Source organism: Tursiops truncatus, chromosome 13, assembly GCF_011762595.2.
Source record: "Tursiops truncatus isolate mTurTru1 chromosome 13, mTurTru1.mat.Y, whole genome shotgun sequence".
Taxonomy (NCBI): domain Eukaryota; kingdom Metazoa; phylum Chordata; class Mammalia; order Artiodactyla; family Delphinidae; genus Tursiops; species Tursiops truncatus.
Window position 1 is genome coordinate 10,883,279 of NC_047046.1, and position 27,094 is coordinate 10,910,372.

General features: G+C 39.4%; 1 protein-coding gene across 4 annotated transcripts in view; it reads left to right on the forward strand.

The window, feature by feature from the left end:
- The first annotated feature begins 1,208 nt into the window (after positions 1-1,208).
- Positions 1,209-27,094, forward strand: part of TAOK3 (TAO kinase 3) — a 188,933-nt gene continuing 163,047 nt past the window's right edge. For 3 of the 4 annotated variants that reach the window (XM_073790100.1, XM_019950242.3, XM_019950243.2), the window contains exon 1: positions 1,209-1,481. The gene's annotated coding sequence lies outside the window, so the exon portion shown is untranslated. Of the gene's footprint in view, positions 1,482-3,385; positions 3,461-27,094 lie in introns of all 4 variants that reach the window. The other variant, XM_033836922.2, reaches the window with a different exon arrangement.

Sequence of the window (27,094 nt, forward strand, 5' to 3'; positions counted from 1 at the left end):
AGCAGGAGTTAAAAAAGAGTTAATGATGGAAAGTTTTCTAAGAGCTAAGTCCTGCATACATCTGACAATGCTTAGGAACAAACTGTGTTCCTGAAGTGAAACAATGTCTTCACAAATTTCATAAACTTTAGGATTTAGGGGTGAAGGTAGCAGTTTTCAGTTTCCAGTATTGATTTAATCAACATATCCAGTTTCACAAAAAATATATAAAGAATGGCTCCGAGTTAACACCATGCACTTTCTCCCCTGGCAAGCTCCATCTTGCAGCTTGGATCAAGATGGGTCTCTGGTTATCACGAGTTGCACTTGGGTCAAAGTTCATTATACTTTGGCCACTAGTTCCCACAAAATCATTAAAATCATTTCCTGTGGCCCTGAAAAAGAATATGTTGAACAGGCTTACTGAAGCCTTGCTAAAGCTAACAAGGGTTCCCCTACCACACAGTTCCTGTTCCTACTTGTCAAAATGATTATCATAACCCACAAAGTGAGTATTTCTTAAGTTTTGTCCTTGTACCTATCAAAATGTGCCCCGTCAGTGTTGAGTGCCTGTGTGCTGAGTATGCATCTAGTACATAGACTTTTTTCCCCCAACAGCATCAAACTAACGTCTCTAGAACGCAGTGCAAGTAAGGGCAACTCCCTTGCCAAAGATATAAAAGACTTTAAATCCAGGAAATTTACAAGTCCTGAGTAAATAAATGCCATTATTAATTTGTGGTAGAATTACTTAGAAAGCTGTGCCAGGTCTAACGGGGGAATGGGGGCCTGAAAGGCTCTAACATGGTGGTCCCAGGGAGTCCCAGAGGGCCTCGGCCTCTGGGAGTCTCCCAAGAAAAGTAAAGGCTCAGTGGGGAGTGCCATGAACTTTGACCCCAACTCAGCACAAACAAGGCAGACCGCACCCGAGGCGGGCCAGTGGGTAACTGAAGTTGCAAGCTCTTCCGCATCTGAGGAAACCCCGCCCCGTCTCGCACCGCCCACCTTCAACTTCGCCAATCCTTGGGCGCCATCGACAGCTCGGTGTCCCAGGCACCTCCAATCAAGTACCTATATCCGGCCCCAGGTCTGCGCCCCACGATCAGGGAAGGTCAGTAGAGAGCCTATCGGAGCCTGTCTGGGGGCGTGGTCGGGGGCAGGGGGCGGGCGGGCTGGGACGGCGGGGCGGAGCGCGCTCGGCGCAATCGGGTGCGATTGGCCACCCCTGGCAGGAGCCGCACCTCGGACAGCAGCAGCGGCGGCCGCGGGAGGGTCCGTGTGGCTCCCGGTGGTGGCGGCGGCGGCTGTGGGGACCTGCGTGAGAGAGTGGGACCCGACGCGGAGACCGCGGGCGGAGGTTCCGCGCGGCCGGACCCGACACTCAACGACTGGACCCGGGGATCCACCGGGGAACAAGCGGCAGAAGAGCGACTCGGTAACAAGTGTGGGAGAGGAAGCGGCGGCGGCGACGCCGGGCCCGGGGTGGTGACAGCAGGTCTGAGGTGAGAGCACCGGGGCGCGGAGAGGTGACAGAATGAGTCGGGGCGAGGGGACCCAGGGCGGAGTGGGGTCGGCGAGGACCCGAGTGAGGGGAGTTCCGGGAGTGGGTTTGACAGTCTGGACTGTGGAGAGGAGATCCCCAGAGGGGCCGGCCCCGCGGGTCTGAGAGGGAGACCCCGAGAGGACTTGGGACAGAGCGGGTGTGAAGGGAGGGGACCCCCAGAAGGACTGGAAAAGTGGGTCTGAAGGGGCACCCCCAGAGGAGCCAGGACAGTGGTTCTCAAGGGAGGGTACCCTGAAATGGGCAAGGACAGCGGCTCTCAGCGGCAAGGGGACCCCGAGAGGGCTTGGGACAGCAGGTGTGTTGGAGGACCCCGAGAGGGGCTGGAACAGCGACTGTGACGGGGGACCCCGCGGGGGCTGGGGACCCGGGTCTGAGCGGGGACCCGGGGGGCGTGCGGTGGAGGCGCGGCCCCGCCCCGCTTGGGTGAGAAGAGGGGGCCTGGGTCCGGGTCGCGGCGCCGGGTGAGTCGGGACAGCCGGCCTCCGCTCCCCGGGTGCACTCAGACGAGCTTCCTAAGGGCGGAGTGGGAGACGGGGGATCGCCTGAGCCCCCGTGACTCTGTGGGTGACTCTAAGGAAAGGGGATTATGTAATGAGACATCTTCTAGGAGAACGCGCAGGCTGGAGGGTCTGGCCGAAGCGCGGGGATCTTGGAAAGGGCAGGAGCGAGGGGCTGGGGACCTCTTCTCACTGGCCCCCTGGCTTCCCGTTTGTTTCTCCGAGTTGGGCTTGGATGCCTTGAAAGTGAGGGGCTTCCTGAACTCGATAGCTTCATCAGGATGAAAAAGTTGGAGAGGACTTCTTTAACTCACCGCAAACCGAGTGGAAAGGGAAAGGGACCCTTTTGGAGATGCAGGTTTTGGGTTAATTAGGCTGTTGATTTTGATAGACCCTGCCTTTTTCACTTCGGCTCAGCAGAGAGCTTAGAAAGTTTTTCAGGTTCGGCAGCACGTCCGTATCAGTGTTTACAATGCAGACTCAAAGGAACTATATACTAAGGTGGACTGTTTATCTTTGATGTGTTGGAAAGATAGTTGGAAGATCGAACTAAATTTTGAAAAGAGGTTTTGGAGTCGCCAAACTAACAGCACTTTCCAATTGGATTTCTAATTCTAAAAGCTACCAGGACTGAGTTTTAGACATAATTCCAGGACAGGCTAAGGATAGAGATAAGCCTATTTAAACCGGACACCGTACGCGCTGGTGGGAGGCAAGTGTGTGTCTATTAAAATGCTGAAACGAATAGTGGAAAGCGATAGGGGGTGGGAATTGGGGGGCAGCCTCCTACTTTGATGGATATGAAAATTAAACTAATGACCAGGCTAGTTGTTTGGAATACTTAGGATTGTTAATACCGCCCCGACTACTTCTCGAATGTTCTCTTGAATGCACACGCTTTGTTACGGTTGCACACAGCAGTTTTGCATTTGAATGTTTTAACCTCTTTTTCTCTGTTGCTTCTCCTCACCCCGTATCCTTGCGACGAGCTTCTTTTTCATAGAAGCAGACTTAGAAAATGATGGTTTGGGGGAAGTACTAGGGAATGTAATTATTCTATCATTTTGCAGTTATTTAGATATCTTCTTTGTTTCAGGTTTAGAATAATGTCTTATTGGAAGCCTTTGCCCATGTTCAGTAATGGGCAACTAAGAGGAAGAAAGGAATGCTGTACTGTTTTCCAAAGACATAATGTAGAAGGCTTACAGAGAACTGCCTATTTAAATCCAAGACAAAAATTACTGAAGACATCTTACATCAGGGTGATAATAAGTAGAGGGAATGTGTCATTTGAGGATTCTTATTTGATATTACCTGATGCAGAACAGTTTTTATATGGTTTCAGAGAGCATGGAGCTTGCTGTGGTTATGAAAATTCCACCAACTAGACGTCCTCCCCTAAGAAACAGAAGTTATGGAGGTGAGGGGAACAACACAAATACAAATTTAAAATATGAGACACTATATTTAAGATGTATTAAGTGTAACTTCTTTTACATTAAATTTATTTTTCCAGAACCCTAGGTGGAATTCAAGTAAAAGTAAGGTCAGCTAACTCAAGAGGGTTATTTACAAGGGGCATGTATTCCTTATGTAGGGCATGTAACCTAGGAGTTGGTATTTGGAAGGATTGGGAATCTCAGTAACAGTAATTCTGCAAAGTAATAGAAATGTTTAAATGTTTGAGCATATAAGCTCTTGCATCGTGCTTGTTAGCTCATTTCTGTCTGGTGCAAATGAAAAGTGTCATTGTAATAGAGTTTTTAGTGATAGGAAGGGTCTATAGTAACTATTCCCAGGGACAGGGGGTGGGGGTGGCGGGTAGGTTAGGAAGGTAGGAATTTTGTGGGAATTTATTTTCATTTGTTTCACAAAATAAAACTACACTTTGAGAAGCTATTAATATGTAAGTTAGTTACACCTATGCTCATTTTAACTCTTTTCTTTTCAATTGAAAGATATAATCAAAAGAAGAGTTAAGAAGGAGCCTTACACTTCCATATGAGCGGTTATAGCCACCGGAGAATGCAGGTTCTTTTTGGTGTAGAGTTCTTAAACTATCCTTAGTCTTAGTTTAGCAGGATGCAAGTAGTGCCCAGTAAATACAATAACCCACTTTATACTTTCTTTACCACTTGAGTCATATACAGTCAAACCATTGTAATCTCAGAGTCTACCTTGATATCTAATTTGGTTTAATGTTTAAGCCAACCTGAATAAAAGTTCTCATTGCTTGTCAGTGTTCATACTTGTTGGCTTCAGTGGTATGAGAGAATGAATGAAAACTAACTATTGGTACTTTAGAGTCTGTTTATTTAGAGTTTATTTTAGAGCCATTAAAAGCATCTTTCCTTTATAGTCTTTTCTTCCACTCTTTGTTTCTTCCCTCCCCCTAAAAAGAAAGCACACTGACAGACAGAGGGAAAGCTTCCATCGAAAAGTGCTTTGTGACTGTCCTAAGAGAAAACTTCTTTTCAATCTTTAGTGAGAGAGTCCCCTCAATCAGGATAGTTTTGAATTAGTAACTTTGAGTTATGGGATAATGTACAGTTTAGTTTTGTGATTATTTAATTATAACATCCATTTAATTGGTTACTTTGTCATTTGTAAGGATACATTAAAAGTTTGTTACTATTCTTAAACTCAGAGTGACCTTAGTAAAAAAAATTTAATGTCTAACTAATTATGGATTAGATGTGTTGAATATATGGGCCAAAACGTGATGTAAGTCATTTACAAGCTATGGGCAACAAAGTTAAAAACAAGTATTCAGAATTTTTATGATAGTAGGAATTAAATTGATAAATTTTATCATTCCAGGTACATGTTATTAAAGTTACCTAAATACTTTCTTTTTTTTTTGCGGTACGCGGGCCTCTCACTATTGTGGCCTCTCCCGTTGCGGAGCACAGGCTCTGGACTTGCAGGCTCAGCGGCCATGGCTCACGGGCCCAGCCGCTCCGCAGCATGCGGGATCCTCCCGGACCGGGGCATGAACCCCTGTCCCCTGCATCGGCAGACAGACCCCCAACCACTGCGCCACCAGGGAAGCCCTACCTAAATACTTTATAAATCAACCTAATGCATTTTTTTCTGCCTGACCTGAGATTTGTTAGAGACATTGGAGTATATTTAAAGTCTGTGTAAATTATTTCTATTTTACAACAGAATGACATAGGAGTCAGTTTTTTGATTTAACACAGATCTGCTCCTAACCATGGTCTGTCTCACAAATACACGTTTATCACCCCCAGAGTGAGTGAGAAAAGGAAGATGCCTTGGAATAAACATTTTACACCTAGCAAAACCTACTCCCATGTGGCCCATGTGGCTTTAGCTCCTAACCCTAGGAATTGACATACTGGTGTCTAATGTTTGGGGCCCTTTCACCTCACCCCTGGCCTCAGTGAAAATGATGGATACCAAAATCAACCCCATATTTGTTATGCTTATTATTTTAGTCAATTATCAAAGTACTCATTGGAAGACTTCAATTTTACTTCTTTCCACTATTTTTGATGGACAACGGGATAACCTTTTATTTCCAAATCAAACTAGGACTCTGCAGTATTTATTTTTATATGTGTCACTTTCTGTCTAGTAACACTGGCTTTGGTCCATAGCAATCAAGGCTTATGACAATTCAAATACATTTTATTTACCCATTACAATAGATGGCACTAATCAAGGAAGAATGCTCTTAAATAAAGTAATAACCTCATTAGTCTTGGGAGTAGGCACACAAAACAGAATTGGAGTTCATGGCCAATTTTCCATTCTATTCTGAACATTAGCCTTTACTTTTTGAAGACTTTGTGTGTAAATACACAAATATTTCCCCAAACCACATAAATATAGTTTTTAGCTGATCTGGGTCAAGACTTAATAGCAGAGATACAAAATTACATTATGCTTCACGTACCTTTATGCGTCCCGTGTCTCTTGTGAAAATTTCTCTTCTGTCACTGTATACCAGTTCCTTGTTTACATGTGTTTTTCTTTCACCAATTTGTGAGCACGTTGAGGTTAGAGATGGTCTTGATCATCTTTGCATCCCCACGCCAAGTATAGTACCAGGCACAGAGTATGAAGGATGCTCACTAGATGTCAACTGAATGAGTGAATGAATTAATAATCAGTAAATTAGTAGATTATATTTATGTTCACATTTAGTTTCTTTTTTTTTAGAATTTTATTTAATTTTTATACAGCAGGTTCTTATTAGTCATCAATTTTATACACATCAGTGTATACATGTCAATCCCAATCGCCCAGTTCATCACACCACCACCCCCACCCCCACACAGCTTTCCCCTCTTGGTGTCCATATGTTTGTCCTCTACATCTGTGTCTCGATTTCTGCCCTGCAAACCGGTTCATCTGTACCATTTTTCTAGGTTCCAAATATATGCGTTAACATACGATATTGGTTTTTCTCTTTCTGACTTCACTCTGTATGACAGTCTCTAGATCCATCCACGTCTCAACAAATAACCCAATTTCGTTCCCTTTTATGGCTGAGTAATATTCCATTGTATATAAGTACCACAACTTCTTTATCCATTCGTCTGTTGATGGGCACTTAGGTTGCTTCCATGACCTAGCTGTTGTAAATAGTGCTGCAGTGAACATTACGGTGCATGTGTCTTTTTGAATTATGGTTTTCTCTGGGTATACGCCCAATAGTGGGCTTGCTGGATCATATGGTAATTCTATTTTTAGTTTTTTAAGGAACCTCCATACTGTTCTCCATAGTGGCTGTATCAATTTACATTCCCACCAACAGTGTAAGAGGGTTCCCATTTCTCCACACCCTCTCCAGTATTTGTTGTTTGTAGATTTTCTGATGATGCCCATTCGGACTGGTGTGAGGTGATACCTCATTGTAGTTTTGATTTGCATTTCTCTAATAATTAGTGATACTGAGCAGCTTTTCATGTGCTTCTTGGCCATCTATATGTCTTCTTTGGAGAAATGTCTATTTAGGTCTTCTGCCCATTTTTGTATTGGGTTGTTTGTTTTTTTAATATTGAGCTGCATGAGCTGTTTATATATTTTGGAGATTAATCCTTTGTCCATTGATTTGTTTGCAAATATTTTCTCCCATTCTGAGGGTTGTCTTTTTGTCTTGTTTATGGTTTCCTTTGCTGTGCAAAAGCTTTGAAGTTTCATTAGGTCCCATTTGTTTATTTTTGTTTCTATTTCCATTACTCTAGGAGGTAGATCAAAAAAGATCTTACTGTAATTTATGTCAAAGAGTGTTCTGCCTATGTTTTCCTCTGAGAGTTTTATACTGTCCGGTCTTACATTTAGGTCTCTAATCCATTTTAGGTTTATTTTTGTGTATGGTGTTAGGGAGTGTTCTAATTTCATTCTTTTACATGTAGCTGTCCTGTTTTCCCAGCACCACTTATTGAAGAGACTGTCTTTTCTCCATTATGTATCCTTGTCCGCTTTGTCATAGATTAGCTGACCATAGGTGTGTGGGTTTATCTCTGGGCTTTCTATCTTGTTCCATTGATCTATATTTCTGTTTTTTGTGCCAGTACCGTATTGTCTTCATTACTGTAGCTTTGTAGTATAGTCTGAAGTCAGGGGATCTGATTCCTCCAGCTCTGCTTTTTTCCCTCAAGACTGCTTTGGCTCTTCGGGGTCTTTTGTATCTCCATAAATATTTTAAGTTTTTGGGGTTTTTTTGGTTCTAGTTCTGTAAAAAATGCCATTGGTGGGCTTCCCTGGTGGTGCAGTGGTTGAGAGTCCGCCTGCCAATGCAGGGGACACAGGTTCGTGCCCCAGTCTGGGAAGATCCCACATGCCATGGAGCGTCTGGGCCCGTGAACCATGGCCACTGAGCCTGCGTGTCCGGAGCCTGTGCTCCACAACAGGAGAGGCCACAACAGTGAAAGGCCCGTGTACCACAAAAAAAAAAAAAAAAAATGCCATTGGTAATTTGATAGGGATTGCATTGAATCTGTAGATTGCTTTGAGTAGTATAATTGTTTTCACAATGTTGATTCTTCCAATCCAAGAACAAGAACATGGTATATCTCTCCATCTGTTGATATCATCTTTAATTTCTTTCATCAGTGTCTTATAGTTTTCTGCATACAGGTTTTTTGACTCCCTAGGTAGGTTTATTCGTAGGTATTTTATTCTTTTTGTTGCAGTGGTAAATGGGTGTGTTTCCTTAATTTCTCTTTCAGATTTTTCGTCATTAGTATATAGGAATGCAAGAGATTTCTGTGCATTAATTTTGTATCCTACAACTTTACCAAGTTCATTGATTAACTCTAGTAGTTTTCTGGTGGCATCTTTAGGATTCTCTATGTATAGTATCATGTCATTTGCAAACAGTGACAGTTTTACTTCTTCTTTTCCAATTTGTATTCCTTTTATTTCTTTTTCTCCTCTGATTGCCATGGCTAGGAGTTCCAAAACTACCTTGAATAATAGTGGTGAGAGTGGACATCCTTGTCTTGTTCCTGATCTTAGAGGAAATGCTTTCAGTTTTTCACCACTGAGAATGATGTTTGCTGTGGGTTTCTCGTATATGGCCTTTATTATGTTGAGGTAGGTTCCCTCTATGCCCACTTTCTGGAGAGCTTTCATCATAAATGGGTGTTGAATTTTGTCAAAAGCTTTTTCTGCATCTATTGAGATGATCATATGGTTTTTATTCTTCAATTTGTTAGTATGGTGTATCACATTGTTTGATTTGTGTATATTGAAGAATCCTTGCATCCCTGGGATAAATCCCACTTGGTCATGGTGTATGATCCTTTTAATGTGTTGTTGGATTCTGTTTGATAGTATTTTGTTGAGGATTTTTGCATCTATATTCATCAGTGATATTGGTCTGTAATATTCATTTTTTGTAGTATCTTTGTCTGGTTTTGGTATCAGGGTGATGGTGGCCTCATAGAATGAGTTTGGGAGTGTTCCTTCCTCTGCAGTTTTTTGGAAGAGTTTGAGAAGGATGGGTGTTAGCTCTTCTCTAAATGTTTGACAGAATTGTCCTGTGAAGCCATCTGGTCCTGGACTTTTGTTTGTTGGAAGATTTTTAATCACAGTTTCAATTTCATTACTTGTGATTGGTCTGTTCATATTTTCTATTACTTCCTGGTTCCGTCTTGGAAGGTTATACTTTTCTAAGAATTTGTCCATTTCTTCCAGGTTGTCCATTTTATTGGCATTCTGTTGCTTGTAGTAGTCTCTTAGGATGCTTTGTATTTCTGCAGTGTCTGTTGTAACTTCTCCTTTTTCATTTCCAATTTTATTGATTTGAGTCCTCTCCCTCTTTTTCTTGATGAGTCTGGCTAATGGTTTATCAATTTTGTTTACCTTCTCAAAGAACCAGCTTTTAGTTTTATTGATCTTTGCTATTGTTTTCTTTGTTTGTATTTCATTTATTTCTGCTCTGATCTTTGTTGTTTCTTTCCTTCTGCTAACTTTGGGTTTTGTTTGTTCTTCTTTCTCTAGTTCCTTTAGGTGTAAGGTTAGATTGTTTATTTGAGATTTTTCTTGTTTCTTGAGGTAGGCTTGTATAGCTATAAACTTCCTTCTTAGAACTGCTTTTGCTGCATCCCATAGGTTTTGGATTTTCGTGTTTTCATTGTCATTTTTCTCTAGGTATTTTTTGATTTCTTCAGTAATCTGTTGGTTATTTAGTAACGTATTGTTTAGCCTCCATGTGTTTGTGTTTTTCACATTTTTTTCCCTATAATTGATTTCCAATCTCATCATTGTGGTCAGAATAAATGCCTGATATGATTTTAATTTTCTTAAATTTACTGAGTCTTGATTTGTGACCCAAGATGTTATCTATCCTGGAGAATGTTCCGTGCGCACTTGAGAAGAAAGTGTAATCTGCTGTTTTTGGATGGAATGTCCTATAAATATCAATTAAATCTATCTGGTCTATTGTGTCATTTAAAGATTCTGTTTCCTTATTTATTTTCATGTTGGATGATCTGTCCACTGGTGTAAGTGAAGTGTTAAAGTCCCCCACTATCATTGTTTTATTCTGAATTTCCTCTTTTATAGCTGTTAGTAGTTGCCTTCTGTATTGAGGTGCTCCTATGTTGGGTGCTTATATATTTATAATTGTTATATCTTTTCTTGGATTGATCCCTTAATCATTATGTAGTGTCCTCCCTTGACTCTTACAATATTCTTTATTTTAAAGTCTATTTTATCTGATATGAGTATTGCTACTCCAGCTTTCTTTTGATTTCCATTTGCATGGAATATCTTTTTCCATCTCCTCACTTTCAGTCTGTATGTGTCCCTAGGTCTGAAGTGGGTCTCTTATAGACAGCATATATATGGGTCTTGTTTTTGTATCCATTCAGCAAGCCTGTGTCTTTTGGTTGGAGTATTTAATCCATTCACGTTTAAGGTAATTGTCGATGTGTATGTTCCTATTACCATTTTCTTAATTGTTTTGGGTTTGTTTTTGTAGGTCCTTTTCTTCTCTTGTGTTTCCTACTTAGAGAAGTTCCTTTAGCATTTGTTGTAGAGCTGGTTTGGTGGTGCTGAATTCTCTTAGCTTTTGCTTCTCTGTAAAGCTTTTGATTTCTCCATCGAATCTGAATGAGATCCTTGCCCAGCAGAGTAATCTTGGTTGTGGGTTCTTCCCTTTCATCACTTTAAGTATATCATGCCACTCCCTTCTGGCCTGTAGAGTTTCTGCTGAGAAATCAGCTGTTAACCTTATGGGAATTCCCTTGCATGTTATTTGTCGTTTTCCCTTGCTGCTTTCAATAATTTTTCTTTAACTTTTGCCAGTTTTATTATTATGTGTCTTGACGTGTTTCTCCTTGGGTTTATCCTTTATGGGACTCTCTGAGCTTCCTGGACTTGGGTGGCTATTTCCTTTCCCATGTTAGGGAAGTTTTTGACTATAATCTCTTCAAATATTTTCTCAGGTCCTTTCTCACTCTCTTCTCCTCCTGGGACCCCTATAATGCGAATGTTGTTGCATTTAATGTTGTCCCAGAGGTCTCTTAGGCTGTCTTCATTTCATTTCATTCTTTTTATTCTGTTCTTCAGCAGTGAATTCCACCATTGTGTCTTTCAGGTCACTTATCCATTCTTCTGCCTCAGTTATTCTGCTGTTGATTCCTTCTAGTGTATTTTTCATTCCAGTTATTGTATTGTTCATCTCTGTTTCTTTGTTCTTTAATTCTTCTAGGTCTTTGTTAAACATCTCTTGTATCTTCTCGATCTTTGCCTCCATTCTTTTTCCGAGGTCCTGGATCGTCTTCACTATCATTATTCTGAATTCTTCTTCTGGAAGGTTGCCTATCTCCACTTCATTTAGTTGTTTTTCTGGGGTTTTAGCTTGTTCCTTCATCTGGTACATAGCCTTCTGCCTTTTCATCTTGTGTATCTTTCTGTGAATGTGGTTTTTGTTCCACAGGCTGCAGGATTGTAGTTCTTCTTGCTTCTGCTGTCTGCCCTCTGGTGGATGAGGCTATCTAAGAGGTTTGTGCAAGTTTCCTGATGGGAGGCACTGGTGTTGGGTAGGGCTGGGTGTTGCTCTGGTGGGCAGAGCTCAGTAAAACTTTAATCCACTTGACTGATGATGGGGTGGGCTGGGTTCCCTCCCTGTTGGTTGTTTGGCCTGAGGCAACCCAACACTGCTGCCTACCTGCGGTCTTTGGTGGTGCTAATGGCGGATTCTTGGAGGGCTCACGCCAAGGAGTACTTCTGAGAACTGCTGCTGCCAGTGTCCTTGTCCTCAGGGTGAGCCACAGCCACCCACCGCCTCTGCAGGAGACCCTCCAACCCTAGCAGGTAGGTCTGGTTCAGTCTCCCCTGGGGTCACTGCTCCTTCCCCTGGGTCCCGATGTGCACACTACTTTGTATGTGCCCTCCAAGAGCAGAGTCTGTTTCCCCCAGTCCTGTCAGAGTACTGCAATCAAATCCCTCTAGCCTTCAAAGTCTGATTCTCTAGGAATTCCTCCTCCCGTTGCCAGACCCCCAGGTTGGGAAGCCTGACATGGGGCTCAGAACCTTCACTCCAGTGGGTCGGCTTCTGTGGTATAAATGTTCTCCAGTTTGTGAGTCACCCACCCAGCAGTTATGGGATTTGATTTTATTGTGATTGTGCCCCTCCTACCGTCTCATTGTGGCTTCTCCTTTGTCTTTGGATGTGGGGTATCTTTTTTGGTGAGTTCAAGTGTCTTCCTGTCGATGATTGTTCAGCAGTTAGTTGTGATTCTGGTGTTCTTGCAAGAGGGAGTGAGAGCACGTCCTTCTACTCTGCCATCTTGGTTCAGGCTCCCCACGCTTAGTTTCTTATCTTCACTGAGGGCTTTTAGTACATCAGAAGGGTGTTAAAATAGTGATTCTGTTGGAACACAAGAACAAATGTTAGCATTATTTATCTGCCATGTAAGAAACAGCATGATAGTGTGAATTGGAAAGAGAAAGGGCCTCAGACTCAGAGAGACCTAGGCACCTATTTTCGCTTTGTCACTATGCCAGCTGGCTTACCCTTGTTAAGTTACTTAAGTCTTTAAAGCTGTCAATTCTCTCATCTATAAAATAAGAATACAGAACTCACAAGATTCTTATAAGGAATAAATGAAGCAATTTATGTAAAGCACCAAATGCAGTGATAAATGCATAGGAAGCGTTTAATAAGTGGTAGCTGCTTATTATTTTAATCACTTGAAACAATTTTTTAGTGCTGTTTTTTGCTTTACTCTCAGTATCTAATCACTTGCTGAATCCTACAGCTCCTGGCTCCAAAAAGAATAATTAAGAGATTCATACATAGGGAAACTGAGCCTCAGGGTGAGTGACTTCCCAAGGCCATACAGACAGAGATAAACTTGACCACTGTGGCCTAGATCTGTTTTTTCAACTGAAGACACTTTTTACTTTATACCTCTTAAAGGTCCAAGAAAGAGCTAATGAGAGCCCTAATAATGGGCTAGGGAAGGACTGTGACAATTTTCCAGCCTCCTTCTTTTTCGTCCTTCCTATATACACTGTTGCTCTCTTATTTCCCCCTAGGGTACAGCTGTGATTTTGTCACTCCTGTGTTCAAAACCTTTAATACCCCTTGGCCTACTAAATTCAGTACAGATTTATCAACCTGTTTGGGGGCTTTGGGATTCCTAGAGCCCCATAATCTATCTATACCTGTATCTATATATCTATGTCTGTCTCCTGTGCCCCGGCCAGAACAGCCTGCTTACAGTTAACCACTTACTGATTTGCCACCTTCAGGCGTTTATTCCTGCCATTTCTTTTCTCTAGAATGCCTTTCCTGTTCCTCATACTTCAGACCTCATTTTTTTTTGGCTGTGCTGCGTGGCTCGCATGATCTTAGTTCCCTAACCAGGGGTGGAACCCAGGCCCTGGCAGTGAGAGTGCCAAGTCCTAACCACTGGACTGCCAGGGATTCCCCAGACCTACTTTTAATGCCATCTTTCTTGGGCCCTTCTCTGATCATCTTTTTTGCTACTCTCTCCTTTAAATTCCCTAAGTACTTTCTTTGTGTATTTTCTTATTACACTAATATTCTCTGTGATCATACATTATAGGGTTTGTATTTGTCTGATTCTTCCTAAATGTCCATCTTCTTGATTTTAAAAGGACGGTGTCTTACACATCTAACCAAGCGTCTTGTAACTAGTATCTGTTCAATAAATATTTGTCGAATCGCGTTAAATTTAAACACTTGTTTTAGGTTCAAAAATAATGTTTAAATATAATTATTGCTACCAGTGAAGATAACGGATAGTTCTTAAGTGAAGAACTTACTTCTGACCCTGACAGTTGGTAAATTGATGCCACTGGTAGCAAGTATTTGGAAACTTGTATGTCCACATTCAGCATGATAATATTCCCTGAAGTGGCCTTTGAGTGTTGGGGATTTGTTGTTTTGTTTCCTTAAGTGATGTTTTTATCTGTAAGGAATGGGTTCCAACTTCAGGTCTTTGGACGTCTGTTTACCTTCCTCCAGGTATTAGGAACAAGTGAAATAAGATTTTCGGTCATTTGCAACAGAACGTGGTGTTCAGTTGAGTCAGAGATGGAGGCTGGGAGAGCTCTATTACCCTGGTCTTCCAAAGGGCAGTTCCTTACTTTGTGATACAAGCAACTTGCAACTGTGAACAAATAAGCTTATTATCCTTATCTTTCATATTGTATTCTTCTCCATATTGGGGAGAGGACACCATTCTGACACACCAGGTATTTTATTTATGTCTTCGTTTGTCTTATATCCCTACACTAGAATTTGGACTCCATGAGAGCAGAGATTTTTTTTATTCATTGCTGTCTCCCCAACTCATAAAACAGTGCCTACCTAGCATGTAGTAGTTGCTCAATAGAGATTTATTGACTGACTAAATAGATGAATTTGGCTCTGGGAATTCCTCCAATATGTTGGCTAAAAAGAAGGTTTCGTTATTTGAAACATAGGAAGTAAAATCCTAAGGAAATAAAGCATGTCTGGGAAGAGTAGAGTTTATCTGTGTATTTTATTCTCTGGGCTTTACTTTTTTTTTTTTGGAGCAGGCTTGAATTTAGTGTATTTTTGTTATATTGAATACAAATAAAAGCCATTCCTACCACGACATCATACATCCAATATGACTGTGTCCCAGTCTGGCTACAGTCAAAGAAAGCTATGTTCATTGTAATAAAATCTAATGGAAGCTGCTAAAATGGCCCTTAGGCGGTAAAGGCTTGTAAGACCAAAATTATAACAAAATTCAGTACAGGGGCATTATCCCATTAAAAGCACTTCACTTGTTTTTCTTATATCCTGATATTAACCCTGAAAATTGGTCAAATCAAGCTCCTGATGTTAATTTGAGGTTATCAGTTTTCTGCATGTACAAGTAATTGGGTTTGAAATGTGTTTTAAGCTTGAATTAAAAGAACTTATAGTCATTGGTGACTCATGGTGAGAAGTTTTTCCTTTTCCCTGCTGGAACATATGCCGCTGCCTCCAACCTGGCATTTTGCAAACATTGAAAACATAAAGAATTCTGATTTTATGTACTAGGTTCTGGAAAAATTCTTTTAACTTTAAGGTAGCGTGGCCTTAATTACAGTGCTTTTTAGTAATAAGCACTACAATCGACCTTCCAAATTTCCATACAAATTTCTTTAGTCTCTGCCTTTATGGAAGTTTTCTCATTACATATGAAATAGTCAAAAGTCTACTACATGGTGTATGAATGACCACAGGGACTTTGTTTTGTTCATCACTGTGTTCCTAAGAGCTTAGAACAGAGCTCTGCACAGAGAAAGCAATTAATACGTATTTGTTGAGTGAAGTCACATACCTTCCTAATAACAGTGCATCTTAGAAAAATCATGAAAGTATTGACATAAATTTTCTCCAGCCCTTTTGAATTAGGTAATTACCAATTCACAATCAACCTAATTTGGGAGGCTCTTGGTGTTAGCCCAAGGTAGTTCTGCCCTAATAGTTCTCAGCATTGATTGTGCCAACCTGAAATCTCCTTCAGTGGTTCAGTTACCAAAGGAAGGGTGAATCGGCAACACCCATAGGCAGTTGCACCTGTGGGAACCGATGGGCGTCATAACAGGAAATACTTCAACTTGCAATACCGATAGTAATGAACAGCGCCCAGGTCCCGCTGTTTTTATCTGCAGTTCCTTTTTTTAGGATTGTACAAGGTTTTCTTTGAGTTTTTTTTAATGTAAGTTTAGAAGAGAATTAACTTTAAATGTGAAAATTAAAATGTGAAAGGTTACTGGCATTTTCTTCATTATCAAGGAATTGGTAAGGTGTCCTCCTTTAAGTAAGTTCTTTCTTTACCTTCTATTGTTGTGTCCCCTGAAACCTCACTCTGGCACACAGGAAAGGGGGAGATGCAGCGTACGTAAATGTGCAATAACTAAAACTTAAGCTGATACTATCCATAATAACAGCCAGTTCTGATATTTACATGATACCATAACGGTAGGCATTGATAGAATTTCATAAATTTAACTGTAAGATTTGTTTAGCTTGAGCCAGTTTTCCTCTGTTGTAGGGACTGGAGGAAAAGAATCAGGAAAAGTTCTTTACAAAATGTCGAAATGTAAAACTGTATAAAATGCTGTTGGCGTTAACTGTGTGACGAGGAAGTATTCTCTGTAAGCCTCATTTATAAAACTGTGTCTATAATAACTTCCTTTCTCAGGATGAAGGTGCTGATAGCATGGTCTTGTTCTTATGACTTAAGTGTAGTTCAGTTTTATCTTTCCTAAGTGAATAAGAGGCAGCCTTTTAAAGAAAGCCATCTCCGGGGCAATTTTAACTGATTGCTGTAGCTAAATAAAGAATTTTTAAAGTCTTTAGTATGTTGGATTGGGAATGTAGGACAGGCATTTGAGAAGATCTACTGAGAGTAAGCTTGGTGTTTTGTTTTACATTTAATGTTTTATTGTAGATATGGTTTCTGTCTAAACATAGCTAATAAACTCTGTTGAGTTTCATGTGAATATTTATGGCCTTAGCTCAAAGTCCAGCTGAGAGTAATCAACCTCAAAAGTCACTGGATTCATATGCTCTATTTATTTTAATTTGTAGTTTGATATTCTACAAATAAATATTAGTGGGAATTTTTTTCAAAGTGTTTGATTTTTCCTTACTCCTAGGTAAGTAAGGTAAATACTGAGCCACAAATAAAACATCAAAATCTTGCCAGAAGAGTCTTTTAAACAAAAATTTTAAATATATTTAAGGACATCTTTATTAAATGGATGCAGTTTATGGTAATGAATTATATTATTACTGTAAGACAGTATTTCAGAATTAAGCTACTCAAAATGGCACACTATTCATCCTGGAGATCTTAAAAAATAACAAGGCCACTTCCTATTTTTCTTCTTTTACAGAAAGGGATAAAAGGAAAGCAGAACAGTTTTTTTTTTTTTTTTGGTTTTTTGTTTGTTTTTAATGTAATACCACATTTAGAGGCAGAAAAGTCAGAAGATTTGATCACATTTACTTTGTTTTGTAATTTTTTTCTTTGTTTAGTATGTAAGGATAGTTACTTATTAAAGTACAAAAATAAAATATCTTAAAATATCTTAGGCATGAGGTAATAATTTGTGGGACTCTAGTCCGTGAAGTGAAATCAGATGAAGTAGGCAAGTAGATAAAATTTTTAATATCATAGTTTGTATGTCAGAAAATTCACACAAAATATTTTATAAACCAGGAAAGCTACCTTAATAGTTTTTTTCCCAAATTTACTAGGCTCTTGGAACAAGGTTTAAATGAAATGTGTATAACCCTGACTTCTAAACTCCTAGTATTTTATATGTTAGATGTGTAAATTAAAGTCTTACAGTTGTACATAGGATACATTTTCATTCAAGAAGCATTGCAGTGGATATTACTGATTTGGGGACACAATTCTATCTTACATATAGAAAAGGAAATTAAAACCTTCAAAGAATCTTTGAAATATGATCATATAGCATGATTTTTTTCCTTAAGATTTATGAATGTTAAAGACCTAAAAGTACGAATTAGGTAAATTTCAGTACTCATAGATAAGGAGGACTTTTATGGTTGTCTGAGCATTATATTAGCACTCCAGAAGTATCCCAGTCAGAGTTTGCATGGGGGTGGGGCAGAGGAAGTTGCTGCGGCTTCACAGTAGTGACAGGTTATTGCAGATTGTATGGCTGCCTGCCAAAACACCACTAGTTGGAGGGAAAAGTGGTAGTTACTAATTGCATCCTGTTAATTTGTACATGTTTATTTAACCAGTTATAACTGTTTGCTGGTTTCATACACACGTGACAAGTTTTAAGCTTCTGAATTACTTGACATGTGCTAAATCTTCTTAAGTTTACCATGGTCATATCCGTTATCTTCAGTCTGCAGAGATCCCACTGACTCTTTTGTGAAAGACCATGTGTTAGCAGAAAAAAAGCGGGGGTGAGGGGAAACAGAACTTGAAACTATAACTGCTTTACTCTCTAGTGAAGAGTGTTGCGGAGTTAAAATGTAAAGTGTCCAGTCATATTTAGACAATTTCTATAAAAACTATAAAAAAGTAATCATCTCTTGTGAAGGAGTTCGCAGTTCTCAATTGTTCTAGTTCAGCTTGAAATTGAGATTCTTACTGTTGCAACATAAAAGGAAGCTTTGTGGAGGAAATATAACATCTCTGCCCAGATGCATAAGGAGGAAAGTTATTTTTAAGAGTGTTTTCTTATGAATATATGTTATTCATAAGAGAAGAGAAGTATTTTAAAAAGCTAGTTTCTATTTCAGGGTCATTGGTAGGAGTTATGTAGGTTGCTCAGGTCACTGGAATTCTATCAAGAAAATACTTTTTTTTTTTGGCCACACCACACAGCTTGGGGGATCTTAGTTCACTGACTAGGGATTGAACCCATGGCCTTGGCAGGGAAAGTGTGGAGTCCTAACCACTGGACCACCAGGGAATAACCAGAAAACACTTTTTTAAAGCATTCTGATGTCACTAATCAGCCTAATTCGTCTTGGCCTGGCTGATCTAAGTAACTTTTTTTTTTAATGTGAATCAAATTAAGATATTGAGGTCCTGTCAATACCATGAAACAGTCATGTAATATGTGTCCTACTACAAGAGGAGACAGTTCCCTCCCATTTCATAGCAGTGTCCCACTCTCCTTCAGAAATAGAGTGCAGTGTTTTCAGTATAAGGAAAGGTGAGAAACGAGTCAGGGAATCTGTCCATTTGTGTCACTGATGCTTCTTCCCAAACCCTTTTACACAGTGAACAGCATGCCCTGGTTCCTTATCTCTCACTTTTGGTTTCACTCACATATATTTGGTCTTGGCAGTATAATCTAACGATTCACAAGAGCGTGTCAGATGCACACATCTGCCACTTACTAGCTCACTAGCTTTGTGACCTTGTACAAATCCCTTAACTCCCAAAGCCTCAGTTTCTTCAACTGTAAAATGGGCATAATCATAGTACCTACCTCACAAGATTGCTGTGAGGGTTAAATGAGATTGTGTACGAAAAGCACAAGTCCAATTGGCCACACATGGTAAAGGAAGAGCTCAGTGAGTGATTGTAAATAGGGTTATTTTTGCTATTTGGGGACATTTCAAGTCTTGTTCACAGTTCTACTAGCAAATGATCATGACAAGAGATATAAAACAATGCATGCAATCATGTACAGATAGTAGGGTCAGCGTTGCAATAATAGAATTTGAAAGGACTGTGGGAGCATGTGAATGAAATCTATAAATCTTCTTTATGCCATTTCTGTGCTTACTACTCATTCTAAGGGGAGAGTGGAAGCGGGGAGGAGATGACTGTAGACTTAAATATTTAGTCAAAAAAATGAGTCTGCTAAATTTAGCATTAGTAACGTTTTTCTCCTTGTTTTTCACTTCAGAGGGTTTCTTCCCAATTTGATAGCACAACTCAGGAAAGCAGCATGGCAAAGTGTTGATTTCTTAATTCATTTTCTCAAGAGTTGGTTTTCTTCTGACTGGATCACTACCAGATGAAGTCAGGATTGTGTTTCAAGATTTTAGATCAGCTAAAAAAAACAAGTTGGGTTTTTTGGGGGTGGGTTGGGTTTTTTTTGTCTTTTTTTTTTTTTTGTCAGAGGGGGACTAGGACCAGACCGTAAGAATACACACTTGAGTATAAAGAAGAATGTTTTTCTCTTTTCACCATGTTAGTCTCTGGGGGCTCATATCCTGTAATGGGTTAATTAACTTTGTATTGAAAAAAGTATTGAAAAAACAACTAATTTTTACCTAAGCGGATTTTCATGGGGCTGTGTTAGCAAAGCAGTTGTGAAATTTGGGGGGCACCTGCAGTAAATTTACTAAACAAAACAATGAAACTACTTAATAGGGTACTTGAAAAACATTTAGGCCTTGTGAATGTATTTCTAGCGTTTGAAATGTCCAGGTCTTAATCTGTGGTATGACCCTTTTACCTGGTAGCCAGTCCCTGGATTAGTCTATGCCTCTTCCTTGTTTCTGGTACCCCCTAATTTTACAGTCTCAAGGCCCATCACATTGCCATTAAGATACATTAAGATCTACCTGTGTGCACCTATCCCACTCAGACCCCTATCCCCTCATTCCTGGATTGCCTTCCATCACTTCCATCTGTTTTTTCCAACTCTTCCTGATTAACCCTCTTTAAATGCTACTACTTTCAGCACGTCTCTCCCCTTATCCGAAAGATTCATTGGTCCTCTGTTTTCCACCACATTAAATCTAACCTCTTCTGCCGGACTTTTGACGCCCTTTCTAATCTGTCCCACACTGCTTATCCAACTTCATTTCCTATGTTCCTTGGCCCATTCTTTCTGCTCTGTTGAAGTCAGTCTGTCTCTCAAACACTGTACTGATTCAAGTCTGTGCCTCTGGTACTATTTACTTCACTCAAAAAGCCCTCCTCCCTTCTCTCTGTCTATTTAGATTTTACCTTTTCTTCAAAACCCTGTGTAAAGTTTACTTCCTATTTGCTTTTCCTAACTTTTCCTATTTCAGCTCATACTGTTTTGCTGCAAACTCCCAGGTGATTTTATTTTTAATTGAAGTATAGGTGATTTACAATGTTGTGTTAATTTCAGGTGTACAGCAAAGTGATTCAGTTATACATACATATATATCTATTTTGTTTAGATTTTTTTCCTCATAGGTTATTACACAATATTGAGTATAGTTTCCTGTGCTATATAGTAGGTCCTTGTTGGTTATCTATTTTATATATAGTAGTGTGTATATGTTAATCCCAAACTCCTAATTTATCCCTCTCTGCCCCCTTTCCCCTTTGGTAACAATAAATTTGTTTTCTACCTCTGTGGGTCTATTTCTGCTTTGTATATAAGTTCATTTGTATCTTTTTTTTTTTTTTTAGGTTCCACATATAAGTGGTATCATATAATATTTGTCTTTCCCAGGTGATTTTTTTTTTTGGCTGCGTTGGGTCTTCGTTGCTGCACGTGGGCTTTCTTCTGGTTGCGGTGAGCGGGGGCTGCCCTTCTTTGAGGTGCGTGCGCTTCTCATTGCGGTGGCTTCTCTTGTTGCGGAGCACGGCTTCAATAGTTGTGGCATTTGGGCTCAGTAGTTGTGGCTCGCGGGCTTTAGAGCACAGGCTCAGTAGTTGCAGTGCACGGGCTTAGTTGCTCCGCGGCATGTGGGATCTTCCCAGACCAGGGCTCGAACCCATGTCCCCTGCATTGGCAGGCGGATTCTTAACCATTGTGCCACCAGAGAAGCCCTCCCAGGTGATTTTTAAATTAGCAATCCAGTGAATGAAAATGTGCATAGCATTTTATATCATCCATTGTCTTTTCTTCACTAATGATGTAAACATTTTGAGTACAAGGACTGTATTTTACAGTTAAATCTTTCACTGTTCCTAGCATAATGCTGAGATACCTGACTATGATTTGAAGGAGAAGAAAACAAAGTAGTAAATCTATTTCATCATACTTGCCTAAAAGTAAAGTCAGCATTCCTAGTGATATTGAAGGGACCTGAATATTTTTCCAGTTTGGGTCAGGTCTGTCACCTCATTTATAGAAATATGCAAGGCAAATGAAGATAGTTTTGTAACTGGTTATAGTTTGACATGTTTGCATTTCTTTATGAGAAACTATGTATGTATATGTATATATGTATTTGTGTGTGTGTGTATCTATCTATATGATTTTGTTTTCTTAAAATGATACAGCCAGCGTCACATGAAGAGATTTAGTTCTGATATTAACAACCTTCCATCCTTTGCACAATAACAATAGATTAAATGTGAGCAATACATTTTGTATAGACAAGAAGTATTCTTACCCAGTTCTTTAAGTAAACTAAGTATAATTAAGTGCCTACTGTGTATAACTTAGGCTCTGCGAAGGGATACTGACATTAATTACTTATTGATTCCTGCCCTCGCGAAACTATTAGGCAATTCTATTAGGGAAGACAAACCATATACTCAGAAGCTTAAATATAAGAATACTTGTTACTTCAATTAAATGTCTGTTGCTTTAATTCTCAGTCACTCTCCTGTCTTTTGAAATAGTACGTGCCTTCCTTTGTATTGATGCCAAAGAGCATATAGGATGCCCAAATGAAAACTTCTTGTTGTGTTTTCCCCTTTATTTTTTTCCAGTTTTATTGAGGTATAATTGACATATAACAGTGTATTATTCCAAGGTATACAGTGTAATGATTTGATATATGTATATATTGTGAAATGACTACCACAGTAAATTTAGTTAACATCAATCAAGGGATATAATGTACAATATGATAAATAAAATTAACACTGCTGTGTGTTATATATGAAAGTTGCTAAGAGAGTAAATCCTGAGAGTTCTCATCACACGCACACAATCTATCCCTTTACATAGTTATACTTCTTTTTCCTTGTGAGAGAGATTTTAAGATTTTAAGATTTACTCTTGTAGCAACTTTCAAATATACAATACAGGATTTTTAACTATAATCACCATGCTGTACATTACCTCTCCAGAGCTTACCTGCCTTATAACTGTAAGTTTTTACCTTTTGACCACCTTCACCCATTTTCTCCACCTGCTACCCTCCGCCTCTGGCAACCACCAATCTCTTCTCTGTATCTGTGAATTTTTTTTTTTTAGACTCCACATATAAGTGAGATCATACTGTATTTATTTTGTCTGTCTGACTTATTTCCCTTAGTAATGCCCTCAAGCTCCATCCATGTTGCAAATGGCAAGATTTCCTTCTTTTTCACAGCTGAATAAAACTGTATTTTATACACACACACACACACACACACACACACACACACACAAACACATAACCACATTTTCTTTATCCATTCATCTTTTGATAGACACTTAGACTGTTGCCATGTCTTGGCTATAGTAAATAACGCTGCAGTGAACACGGGATGCAAATATCTTTTTGAGATCATGATTTCATTTCCTTTGGATATATACCCAGAAATAGAATTGCTGGATCATTTGGTAGTTCTGTCTTTAAATTTTTGAGGAACTTCCATACCATTTTCCATAGTGGCTGCATCAATTTACATTCCTACTTTTTTTAAAATTAACTAATTGATTGATTGATTTTTTTGGCTGCGTTAGGTCTTCGTTGCTGTGCACGGGCTTTCTCTAGTTGCGGCGAGCGGGGGCTACTCTTAGTCGCGAGGTGGCCCACGGGCTTAGTTGCTCCGTGGCATGTGGGATCTTCCCAGACCAGGGATCGAACTGTGTCCCTTGCATTGGCAGGTGGATTCTTAACCACTGCGCCACCAGGGTAGTCCCCCTACTTTTAAAAAAAATATGTGCCTTCCTTTGTATTGATGCCAAAGAGCAGATAGGACACCCAAATGAGAACTTTTAAAATACAAAATGTTTTATATATGTAAAAGTATGGATATTTGGAAATGTCTAGTTAATGCTTTGGATTTTGCGTTGATGCTTGGTTGTAGATACAGCCAGTAATAACATACTCTTTATTCATTTGTTTATTCAATAAATATTTACTGAGTATCTATTTGTGTTAGACCTTATACTAGTGCTGAATAGGACTATGTCTTTTCTTTAACTAATAAGCAAAAAATTAAACTATTTGGCTAACGCAATTCTGTAAAGATCCATGTGATGCTAGAAAAACAATAGGAAGGGCACTGAATCATCGCCTATCCTGATTACCTGATCTAGTGTCCAAAATATCTATTCTTTATTCCTGGTTATGCTTCAGATTTGTCTCATAAACTTAGACCCATCATTTAAACCTGTTACTCCACAAAATGGAAATAATAACAACTGCTGATTATTGAATGCTTGCTAGGTACCAGATATTGCATATGTGCCTTATATAACAAGTATCTCAATGAATCTTATAAATCCTATTATTGGGTAGGTCTCTCTCTCTCACACACACGTACGCACATGCACACGCACACTTTACAGTACACTGACAGAGAAGTTATGTTTTTGCTCAAGGTCAGTGGAAGAACCTAGAGTGAAACTCAGTTCTGTGCCTTTGTTTATAACTGTCATTTCATGCTACTTTTCACTGTGAAGATTAGAATTAAATACATCTGTGACATACTGTACTACTGGTGCCCACAGGATAATTGCTACAAATTCAGGATGCTTTTCATCTGCGACAATAAAAGCTGGTTTGATAATGTGCCAGTGATCAAAAGTTGAAATCATGGACTAGTCAATACAGTTTAGGATTTTTAAAAATTATTTTAAGTATACAAAATAACAATAAGGTTTTTCATTTGTGAAGGACTTTAGAGTTTATTAATGATTTCACCTTATTTCATGAGTCTCACAACTTTGTGAGGCATTAACTGTTCTCACTTTATAGATGAGACTGTTGAGGCTCAGAAAAGTTAAGTAATGCCCTTAAGATCACACAGCTGGTTAGCGCAGAAATAACTTAAACCTAGATTTCCTGATTCAAAGGTGAGACTTCTTTTCCATTATACCACAAATCCAAATCAAGTTATTCAGGAGACCAAACTCACAACTATTTGTTTTTTTTTTCTAGTTAAGCTAAAATTTACATAACATAAAATCCATCATTTTAAAGTGTACAATTCAGGTTTTCAGTGTATTCACAATGTTGTGCAACCATCACTACTGTCTAATTCCAGAACATTTTCATCACCCCAAAAAAGAAACCCTGTACCTGTTAGCAGTTACTCTCAATTACCTCCATCCCTTGGCAACCACTAACTTACTTTCTGTCTCTGTGGGTTTGCCAATTCTGGATATTTCATATAAATGGAATCATACAATATATGGCCATTTGTGTCTGGCTTCTCCACTTAGTGTAATGTTTTCAAGGGTCATGCATGTTGTAGTGTATATCAGTACTTATTCCTTTTTATGGCTTAATTCTACTCCATTGTGTGGGTATTCCACATTTTGTTTATCCATTCTTCAGTTCATGGACATTTGAGTTGTTTCCACTACTATGAATAATGCTGCTGTGAACATTCATGTACAAATTTTTGTGTGAACATATGTTTTCAATTCTCTTGGGTATAGGCCTAGGAGTAGAATTGCTTATTTTTGTAAAATAATTCAAATGAAAGTGTTTTGAAATGATTTCTTTTAAGTCATTTATTAAACACCCCCCAACACACACACACAGAGTACTGTTTATTTAGCTAATTTGTTTCCCAGATCTTTTCTTCAGAAATAAGGCAGAGGCAAACTTTATCTCAGATCCTGGAGAAGTAATCTCTATTTTAATCTCTAATTTCAAATGAATATAATCTGCATTGTCTCCTATATTCAAGATGCTATGGAGTATTTTTTTTGGAATACATTTTACTAATGTGTTCTGGAACTGATTTGGGGCTTTTTTTTTTTTTCATTTCTTGAGTGATGGTGATAAGAGTATATAAATTAAAATGTGATTGCTGATGCTTCTCATGAACTTTATGTATCTTTGGGCAAGGAAAGATGTTCGAAATAAAAGATCTCCAAATTTTCATTAAAAAAAAAAAAAAGGCTCTACGCCATAGAGGACAAATAAGTAAATAAGATTCCTACTGCGGGTTTCCCTGGTGGCACAGTGGTTGAGAGTCCGCCTGCTGATGCAGGGGACGTGGGTTCATGCCCCAGTCTGGGAAGATCCCGCATGCCACGGAACAGCTGGGCCTGTGAGCTATGGCTGCTGAGCCTGCGCGTCCGGAGCCTGTGCTCCGCAATGGGAGAGGCCACAACAGTGAGAGGGCCGCGTACTGCAAAAAAAAAAAAAGATTCCTACTGCTATTCATATGCATATTAGTGAATTTCATATTAATGAAATTAAGAAATGTCCATGTTCTTTAAAAGTGAGACAGAATGACATTAATGCCGCAAAGAAGTTAAGTGCTTTCTACACATTAAGAGTGAAGGGAGATGGTGTAACTTGGAGATAGAATTTGAGCTGAGTCTTAAATATTCAGTAGCTTCTTCAGCAGGTATGGTAGGACATAATCAATGTATTTTTTAGCCCAGTTCAGACATTGTGAATAAAGTATAGAATACTTAGGGATAGTGGCAAATCAAAGGCCTGCGAATCGCATAACAAGCGGTTTGAACTTTAAATAGTAGGTGTTGGGGAGCCATTTAAGGTGTTTGATTAGAGACTGATACAATAAGAGCCATTCAAAGATTACTGCTACCGGTAGTTTGTAGAATGCCTTAATGGAAGAAAGAGATTGAGAATGAGAACTTGGACTGGTAATGAGGTTCTAGAACTAGGACAGCCTCAATGGAAAAAAGAAAATCAGCCTGTAAGAGATTCATTGAGGGCATCCAAAGCTTGGGAGAGAGAGCTGAAAGCATATCAGATAAATAAGAGAAAGTGTAGAGAGGAGAGAAGAGGCCCAGCACAGATGCTTTGTTAAGAGGTAAGAGAAGGACAAACCAGCAAAGATGGTTGGAAAGGAACTCCTAGAGCAAAGAGCCACGCAAACCAAGAAACAAGAGCCTTGTAGGGAGACGCTACATGAAGGTCATGGAAGGATACAACCTGAGAAGAATCCTATTGGGTTTGGAGATGAGGAGATTGGGAGCTAGTGAGTTTGTTTCCCCAGGGTGTCTTCCTGTCAGGGCAAGTTCCCTCTCCTCCCCTCAATAAATGATACCTTGAGCGTATGGTAGGCCAAAAAGTCTGTGAAGAGCAATGAAAGATTTAAGGAAAAGAAGAAAAGTGACTTAATGAAATGAGAAGGTAGTAGGATACAAAATTAAGAGGCCTTTTTGGGTGGTGTTGGGGAAAGGTGGTTAACCTGAAAAAGGAAGACTGAAGGGGTGAAGAGAAATTTTAAAGTGGGATGGAGGAAAATTGAAGAAGCTTACATTGAATGGCCTCAATGTAGTATTTATAGTATTAATGCTTATTAGTAGTACTAGACTGACTAGTTAGAATTAGAAAATACCTTGAATTACCTCAGGCATATGTAGAAAGATTGAATTCTGTCTTTCATTCCTGTATAAATGTTTTATTCTTTCAACTGTGTATTGAACATAGCTTTGTCTATGCTTTTAAATAGATTCTTCTCCCCAAAGCATAGCTACGTGATGT